Consider the following 9,413-nt stretch of genomic DNA (forward strand, 5'->3'; position numbering starts at 1 on the left):
GAGGGAGGACCCACCCTGAGCTAACCTCAGCGGGTGACACCGACTCTTGTTACGCCACTGTGTACAGGTCGTCAATATTAACGTTTTTATGATCACTCTTTTTTGTTTCCCGAAGAGTACGTCCACTTGTCTCTAGGAATCTTTCCTCTTTTCTTATTTTATTCTATTCTGTAATCGTATCAGTATGTTTGTTTGTGGCAGGATCCGTAGCAATTGTGTAGTTTTTACTCCTTAGTTCTAATCTTGTATTGGATTCGGTCGTTTTGAAAATACTATTGATTCTTCTGGCTTACAGATAGGTAGGTTCTTCTTTTCTGTCAACACTGGCATGCACACAAAGGCGCATTACTCTTTATTTTAATTCGGCTATTAGATATTTGTTTTATTCCGAATGTTTGAATTTATGTTTGGATTAGAATGTTATTTATCTCTTCTACTAGGGCATTTTAAAAATTCTATCAGGACTCCCGGTTCGGAACCCAAGCGCTTTACCGTTCAGGTACCGCGCCTCACCTGGCCTAACTGAAGTCTTATAATTGATGTAATTGGTGTGAAAAGGCTAAATCTCTCTTTATTTTTTTAACTAAATAGATTTTCTCTCTTTAAAAAAATAGTAAACATTTGTTTGTGTGTAAATATAGTACTTAGTATAACAAAACTTACATAACTTAACAATACAAATATAAAAACAAAAATTTTTGTCAAAAAATCTACAACCGTTTGCATAAATGTGTTATACATATGGATAACTGTCGTCTCCCCTATTAAGAGCCTTAAGTGTTTGAGTGGTTAATAGTTGTAAAAGTGGAGTATTTATATGAAAAAAAAACTGCTTGCATAAGTGATTTAAAAATGAGATTTTTCGCTTTCAGAAAAGGAAAAAGTAGCCGTTGCTTCAGAATTTCGAATGGTCGAAAATATTGTGATGTCGGATTTTCACTATCTTTTCTAGTTACGAGATCTAAACGGGACGGACGGACAGACGGACAGACATTTCACACAAAACTAATAGCGCCTTTTCCCCTTTCGGGGGCCGCTAAAAAACGTAGGGCTCAATTGTGTTTCTCCTTTGAATTCTAGGTCACAGTTAAAAGTCAATGATACGGTTGCCTTTATTCTTACTAATGAATTAATAATTATCTAAAGCTAATATACAGTTAAAGAAATTTCCTTTAATGCCTAATTGTAAGATCTTGTCCCATAAACTTGTCCTGTAAGTCTACGGCTCTTTTCAAGTCAATAAACGTGCACAATAGTTATCCTCCGTTCTTTTTTATACTACGACTTCATTCTTCAAGACTAAATGTGTGGCTTCTACTGTTGAATCACGTCAACCCAATGGCTTCTACTGTTGAATCACGTCAACCCAATGGCTTCTACTGTTGAATCACGTCAACCCAATGGCTTCTACTGTTGAATCACGTCAACCCAATGGCTTCTACTGTTGAATCACGTCAACCCAATGGCTTCTACTGTTGAATCACGTCAACCCAATGGCTTCTACTGTTGAATCACGTCAACCCAATGGCTTCTACTGTTGAATCACGTCAACCCAATGGCTTCTACTGTTGAATCACGTCAACCCAATGGCTTCTACTGTTGAATCACGTCAACCTAATTGGTTGTATTTTAACAATTCAGCTTTATATTTGGACTATGCAAGTGATCTTTGGCTGGTTCCCAAGTTTTGTTTTACATTACACTTTATCCTATATTTTGTTTCATTACAATCTTTGTCTTTTTTTTCTAAACTAATATAATTTCACTTTGAAAGGAGACCACACCGGATGTATGATCAAAAGGTTGAACATCCTTATTTTTAATTTAACCGAATAGTTTATCATCTGCTAATGTTTAGTCAATGTCGGTATTATACGTAGCAGTGACATTAGAAGGTAAAGGCCCTTTTCGATATTATTTCGATATTATTACATTAGAGTTTTTACACATATTGATAGGTTTTCTACCCCAGTTATGTACTGCACTAGTATCAATGTTTATACAGGTAAGTGGTAAACCATTTCTTACAAGTCACTTCTTTGGACTGTACACTTAGCTACGTGGGGATTTAATTATTTGTACAGCCTCTTAGCCTTCTACATCTCTAGTATGCGGGTTAAAATCCACAATCATGACTAATTAATCTTTTCTTGGTAATTTCAGCTTCTAGTATACTAAAAATGTATGTTTGTGCATAAGGCAAACTTTCATGTGGGGCATATACTATCAATATTAAAAGAATATGTTCTTTCGTGTCTACATGTAGCCATACATCATTGTCACACTTTAATAGTTTAATTTAGTCTAGCTGCTTAACTGTACGTTTGTAATGCGCATAGTCCCAAGATCTAGTAGAGTTTTTAGGGCTTCTTTCTTTCCCCCCCCCTTTTCCCAACTCATCCAGGCAAGTGGAGGATCATACCGTATTGAGAAAGCTAAAAGTATAAAATTTGCGCTAAACAAAAACAATAAGTAAACATATTTCTAATCACACAGAATTATTATTTCTAGTGATCCAAAGCATGGGCGCCCGCAGGATTTTTTGCAGGGGGGTGCAAGCTGCCACCCTTGGCTCAAAGTCGTAGCCTCAACTTTCTTAATATAATATTAAAGAAAAGAACTGTCCCCCACCACCATTCGGACCCTTATACCGTACCTAATCGATATTAAATGCACAGTAAATACTTTTTCATGAAATTAAAAAAAAAAAGAAATAAACATGTGAACAAAGTATTCACTGTAGAACATTATTCACTTTATCCGTAAGGATCGTGCTTCCCTACCTTCAGTCAAACAAAAACTGCAAACGTTGACTGTGGCTGCCGAAACTGTCTATAACTTTACTAATGTATTGCTGTTCGTCGCGATGCACAAGCTTATCGTGCAGTTCTAATATTCTTCTTCGCGTTGCAGCGTATAGGAGGAAGATCAAACAAGTTGAACTGACTATTATTATTGCTCGAAAAGCGAGACGTAATGAAGAAACTTAAGAATCAATATATGTAATATTAAGCCGTGTTCTGTAAAAACTCCACAAATCCAAACATGTTGTGTTTTTCATTTAAGTGTGTCTGTTGACTGCGTATTCTCGGCAGCAGCAACTTAATATCCGGTATCAGGTTTTTCTGCCAGCAGTCTCTACTTCCTCAAAATGCCATCTATGACGTGTTCCTCAGGATGGTCAAGTTGGTTTTTGATTGTCATTGAGGATGTGCTGTTGAGAGGCCACTATGTTAAGTTGGAAAGACCTGAACACTTTCGAAAATGGTTCAAGAACAGATGACTAATTAACGACAATGGAAAAACAAATCAGAAACAAGAGTAGAGGCGTTTACTACACACGTGCAGTTTGTTTGATTTCACTTGCAGTCGTTATTTTTAGATCCGCCAAACAGTCAAAGATCTCTAAGTTTAGAATTAAATCTCGAATTGATTCGTAGTTTTCAGTTGATTGTATCTCACACAAAAGAGGTAAATTTAGCACCAACGCTATTGCTAGGGACCGTTACGGAAAAAACGAATACTAGCCATCAGGGGGCAGCCTTGGCCGAGTATTTTGCCCATGTTTAGACTGTACTATGACATTAGACACATGCAGTGCGTCTCTCTGAACCACAGGAGCTAAACCAATGAAGTCGAATATAACCGCAATCAACAAAATGAACACTCAAAGACATCTGCTCAGTGCCTGAGATATCTCAATTTCTTCACTAAAATACCCAGCAAGTTAAATCATGATGTATTTTTTGGTTTCTTGCTGCTGCCAGTGCTCCGTTGGTCCAAATCAACGTTTTCGTTGGCATGCGAAGAACTTTCTTGTATCTCTTCTCTTGTTAAACTGGTGGACGTGTTTCACCTGCTATTTTATCGAGCGCTGACACCGACCACAAGACGTTAATACATTTACACTCTTTACTTTTGTTAAAGGGAAACTCCGATGGTTTTGACAATTTTTGATATAATATGTGTTTTGATTTATAGATAATGAATATATTATTCTTTTTTTTTATTTGCAAGAATAACTTAGTAATTGATGTTTTTGTGACATAATTTTTCTGCGCATCCAAAACGGTCAGATTTTCACCGAATTTCTGTGTGACGTCACGAGGGTGTACTCAATCCTACAATTGAATTCTTTGGCCTGGAAATCCAATGTATTGTTGGTACTGCACCTGGTATTAGCTTCATTTTTTTTTCAAATCCCATTTCCACAGCAATGAAGTGGCTGAAACAGCTTCTCTCAAAATGGTTTGAGCATAAATAGGAATTAGCTAATGGCTTTGTAAAATATTTGCTCTTCAGACGAATAAATTTTTCCCATTTTCCGTTTAAAACTTCATCTCTTGGAAACAAATGAAAAGACTCTAATTTCTATGTCAGCATACTTGCTGATTTTATCTTTGTGATTGGAACTACTGCAACAAGCTGAAGAACAGTATTTCATTTTCTTCAAGTAGAAATAGAGGGTTAGATCTAGAATATTATTTATAAACAAAGACCGATTATAAATCAACGTGGAGACTATATCTAGCTGTGAAGCGTAACAATAAATGCGACCCGATAGGTCTAGATCTAGAGAGTTTATCGGTTATATAGGTCTAGATCTAAATTTAGCCAGCACCCTTGTGACGTCACGTTTTTAAAAACTAAAAACATCTCGCAGAACCCCGTATTTTTTTTGGGACGTGAAGAATTTTCTGTCTAATTTATTAAATATAAAATTTTCTGAGCATTTAAATAAATATGATATAATATTTACTATTACAACTTTTTACGCAGAATTTAAATAAGTCAATAAACAAAATTTGAAAAACTATCGGAGTTTCCCTTTAAAAAAAACTAGAACATTTATCACATCGAAAGATAATTGACAAGGATTTCTCCTCCGAGGCAAAAAAAAAAATAAATATCCTAGACCTTAACTAAATATTGTAAAAAGTAATTGTGGCATTGAACGTCTCGAGACGATTTTTTCAATTTGCAACTTTTTGAGTGACTAAAGAGTCCAATCTTTTGCACTTTCACCCTTCTTTCTACAACTGTTGTGTATGGCATCTGCAATCCAGGACCTTTCTTTAATGCCAGTCCTTCATATGGATTTTATCCATTGCCACTTTGCTGTTAATGTCGATTTTGAAGAGCTTTATGTCACGTTTGCATACATCAGTATACCTTAGCAGTGAACGACCTGCGGATCTCCTGCCTTCTGTTAAATCATCATACAGAATGCCTTATGAAAGTCGACCTTGTGGCATTCATAATAAATAAATCCAATACTTTTTCTTGTGACGGTACGCAACAGTACGGCGTACCGGCAACTTTATTAGTAGTTAAAAGATAGGCAATCTATCACTGTGTACCGGCACCTAATCACTGAGTACCGGCACCTATTTTTTTTTGACAAAAAAAGCTTCTGTGGCATTTTACGTCTCGAGAGACGATCTTTTCCCTTTGCAACTTCTTGTGTGACTAAAGAGGCCAATCCTTGATACACAGCTGGTTGGGCATATATAATCACCAGGCGCCGTTGCATTTTCACCCTTCTTTCTGCTTCTGTTGTGTATGGCATCTGCAATCTGTGACCCTTCCTTTATGCTCTCTCCATGTGGATCTGTCCAGTGCCACATCTTCCCAGTTGCCAGTGTCGATTTTGAAGATCTTCATGTCGCGTTTGCATACATCCGTATAATGTAAAAGTGGGCGACCAGCGGCTCTCCTGCCTTCAATTAGATCTCCATACAGGATGTCCTGTGGAAGTCGACCTACTGGCATTCTACGAACGTGGCCAAGCCAGCCAAGGCGTCTGCTGCTGATAACAAAGCGGGTGTCCTGGCATCTTGCTCTTTGTAGCACTTCCTCATTGGTTATCTTATCTTGCCACCTTATTTTAAAGATCCGCTTTAGGCACCGGAGGTGGAAGACATTTAGCTTTTTTTCCTGCCATGAGTAGGTTGACCATGTTTCACTTCCGTACAGCAAGGTGCTCAACACACAGGTCCTATAGACTAGGGCTTTAGTACTGCTAGTCAGCAATATGTTGTCCCAGACTCTTTTCTGCAACCGTGACATGGTGGCCATTGCCTTGGCTATCCTGTTGTTTATGTCTTTATCCAGTAGAGTGTTGTTGGATATGATGGAGCTAAGGTAACAAAAGTGATCAACAATTTTTAGTGGTTGGCCATTAATGCTTACTTGAGGTGCAGTGTTTGTGTTTTGGACAAGTATCTTAGTCTTGACTGATGTTTAAGCCGAACTTCTGGCAAGCAGCAGATAGTTTGTCAACCAGGGACTGTAGCTGAATATCAGAATCAGCCACAATAGCTGCATCATCAGCATACAGGAGTTCCCTGACGAGTAGCTTCCTAACCTTGGTTTTTGCCGCAGCCTTGATACATTAAATAGTTTTCCAGAGGATCTTGTATGGAGAAACACACCTTCGTTTATGTCGTTGTACGCATAATGTAGTAGACAGGAGAAGAATATGCCAAACAGACTAGGTGCGAGCACACATCCCTGCTTGACATCACTGCAAACCTCAAAAGGTGCTGATTGGGCTCCATTGAATTTGACAGTACATTTAGTTTCCTCGTGAAAACACTCAATGAACTTCAGTAGTTTGAGAGGGCAACCTATTTTCCTCAGGAGTTTGAAAAGGCCAATTCTGCTGAATATGTCAAAGGCTTTAGTCAGATCAACAAAAACGATGTAAAGGGGTCTGTCTCTCTCTCTGAATTTCTCCTGCAGTAGTCGTAGAGAAGAAATCATGTCTATGGTGGATTTACCACTCCTGAATCCACACTGAGACTCTGGGTAGACTCTAGAAGCTATCACTTGCAGCCTGGATAGTGCCACTCTAGCAAAGATTTTGCCCACTATACTGACGAGAGAGATACCCCTGTAATTGTTACAGTCAATCCGATCCCCTTTGTTCTTGTATATTGTGACTATAGTTGCGTCACGCATGTCCTGTGGGACATGACCTGTTTCCCAACAGCGGCAGAGGATAATATAGAGTTCAGGGAGCAGGAGTGATTCGTTGACTTTCACTACTTTCACTGGGATACCATCACTCCCAGGAGATTTTCTATTTTTTTATGCAAAAAAAGCACTGACTAAATATATGTGCAAATGAAAACAAATCCTCACAACTAACATGCTATAGAATATTCGACACCCTCTATAGCGCAAAGAATTGCAAGCCTGTAATAAATCGTACACGGTCGTACATGAACTACTGATTGGCTCATTTTAGTGACAATAATAGCATATCTTTACAACTGTACTTCAATGGAAGCACTACTTGTTAAGTTACTACACTTTATAATATTCCAATGATAGTCCTTTAGATTTAGACTTAGAAGACGATGCGCAAAACTTTCTTGAACTGTAATATTTATTAAGCTTTTGAATCAATAATGCATGGGCGCACGCAAGGGGGTACATGGTGGTGCACTTGCACCCCCCCCTGGATTCTGACTAAGTCTACAGATCTGGAAGATGTGTTTCATTATAAAATAAAAAAAAAACTGGCTAAAATGTATAAAGCGCTGGTTATGAGTGTGTATGTGTTTTTCGTGTGTGAATGTCATTCGTATGTGCATCTATATTGTTATTGTACAGTAGTTACGCTGAGGTTGTCAATTGTAGTCAAACCGAATTTCCATTTGATTGGATCAATAAAAGTTATCTTATCTAAATGTGGCTACTCAGAATTCAGAGGTGTACACGTACATGGTTGGTCATCAATTCCTGATACGCCTAGGCCAATCTGCTACTACATTAACCAGTGGAAGCACTACTAGTTCAGTTGCTACTTAGAAGTTAATTGATTTGGTGTTGCGAAAAAATGGCTAGAATTGGGCTACTCAGAATCCAGGGGGGTTGCAAGTGCACACTATGCACCTCCTTGTGGTAGCCCATGATCCAAAGTAATTGATACAACTGCACTAGATATAAGCATTGATTTTTTAAAAAGTATTTTATATTTTCTTGTCGTTAGTAATATTATCAGTATTTGCAATAAAATATAATTTATCGTCTAAAACAGTAACCAGGCGCTTAAACGCTTGGATATTTCTAGTCCTTTTCCCCTTCATATAACACAAAATGGCTGTTACTAGATGTATGACACATATCAGGACATATGTTGTGTTTGATCTGAGTACTGTGTCATGTGTGAAGTAAATACCAGTGTCACGTAACTCAAGTGTTTACAATTGAGATATAAGAAGCAAAGTTGAATGAGTTGGTTACACAGCATGTTTAAAGTGTTCGTTTAGTCGCTTCTCATTTGTTGAGCCTCTACTCTATGCTTAACAAGAAACACTCACTCCTACACCAAAACAGAGTTGAATAAAAAAAATAAATAAAAAGCATAAAGTAAATTGTTAATCAATCAGTTGCAACACACTACTGTTGTTAATATTATTGCTGATAGTGGTACTACTGTTGATAATGTTGATACTAGGGTTAATACCGTTGATGCTACTGTTGAAACTGTTGATCATACTGTTGATACTGTAGTACGTGGTCTCATTAAGGTTTTTATTGAACTATATTGTCACGGCGTCTTTTTGTCTATTCAATTTTAAAAAGTACTTCAACCTCGCGACAATCTTCAATTGGAGACAGTTATCGTTGATGACAATCACAGTCATTGTTTCTTTGTTTATAGTTGAAGTTTTTAAAGTTCCGGCTTACACTATTTAAGCAACAAAAAAAAAAAAGAAAATAAATGAATGATAAATGTGAGGGTGATGTAATGAATTCTAAGGGAAAACATACGAAATGAAACGTGGAACATCCATAGGGATTTTTTTCAATACATAGTTAAAATCAGCAACGTGTCAAAGTAGCTTTATTTAAATATCACTTTTTCTAACTGAATAGCAGGTGATATTTGTATCAACTCTGCTGTTACTCTAGGTACTTGCTTAATTTCCTGTGAATTCGTTTTAAGGTGCGATGCCGTCATATCTTATAAAAAAATAAAAATAAAATAAACTATCTATTTTTATTTATCCGACATTATCTTATCTTGACTCTATGTCCCTCTCGCCTTCAACTGGTAAACACAAGAAAAAGACTTTCGGCATTTCTGATGAACGCAAAGGATTAAAATTAAATTTGATTTCTGATTTCAATGGAAGCTTGCGCAAGGTCTGAAATGGGAATTGTGCGCCTCTGAGTTTACCCAGCTCTAATGGGTACCTGACATTAGTAGGGGAAAACTAAAGCCTCTTAACTTAATGGTGCGTATAGTTCTACTTGGCCCCACAGTTGAATTACTTTCATGTACTGTGTCCTTATCTAGTTCAACCATTTGTTATGATGTTGTTTTGGGCTTTCTCCCAATGCCTTAGATGAGATTCAGTGAGATTCAGTGAGATTCAGTGAGATTCAGTGAGATTCAT

General features: G+C 37.3%; 1 protein-coding gene across 3 annotated transcripts in view; it reads left to right on the top strand.

Moving 5' to 3' along the window:
- Positions 1-9,413, top strand: part of LOC106080165 (galactoside alpha-(1,2)-fucosyltransferase 2-like) — a 62,475-nt gene that overhangs the window by 14,318 nt on the left and 38,744 nt on the right. For 2 of the 3 annotated variants that reach the window (XR_008775529.1, XM_056015061.1), the window contains exon 1: positions 158-299. The exons of the other annotated variant lie outside the window; for it this stretch is intronic. The gene's annotated coding sequence lies outside the window, so the exon portion shown is untranslated. Of the gene's footprint in view, positions 1-157; positions 300-9,413 lie in introns of those variants that run through there. 3 annotated transcript variants of the gene reach the window in all.

Source organism: Biomphalaria glabrata, chromosome 17, assembly GCF_947242115.1.
Source record: "Biomphalaria glabrata chromosome 17, xgBioGlab47.1, whole genome shotgun sequence".
NCBI classification, from domain to species: Eukaryota; Metazoa; Mollusca; class Gastropoda; family Planorbidae; genus Biomphalaria; species Biomphalaria glabrata.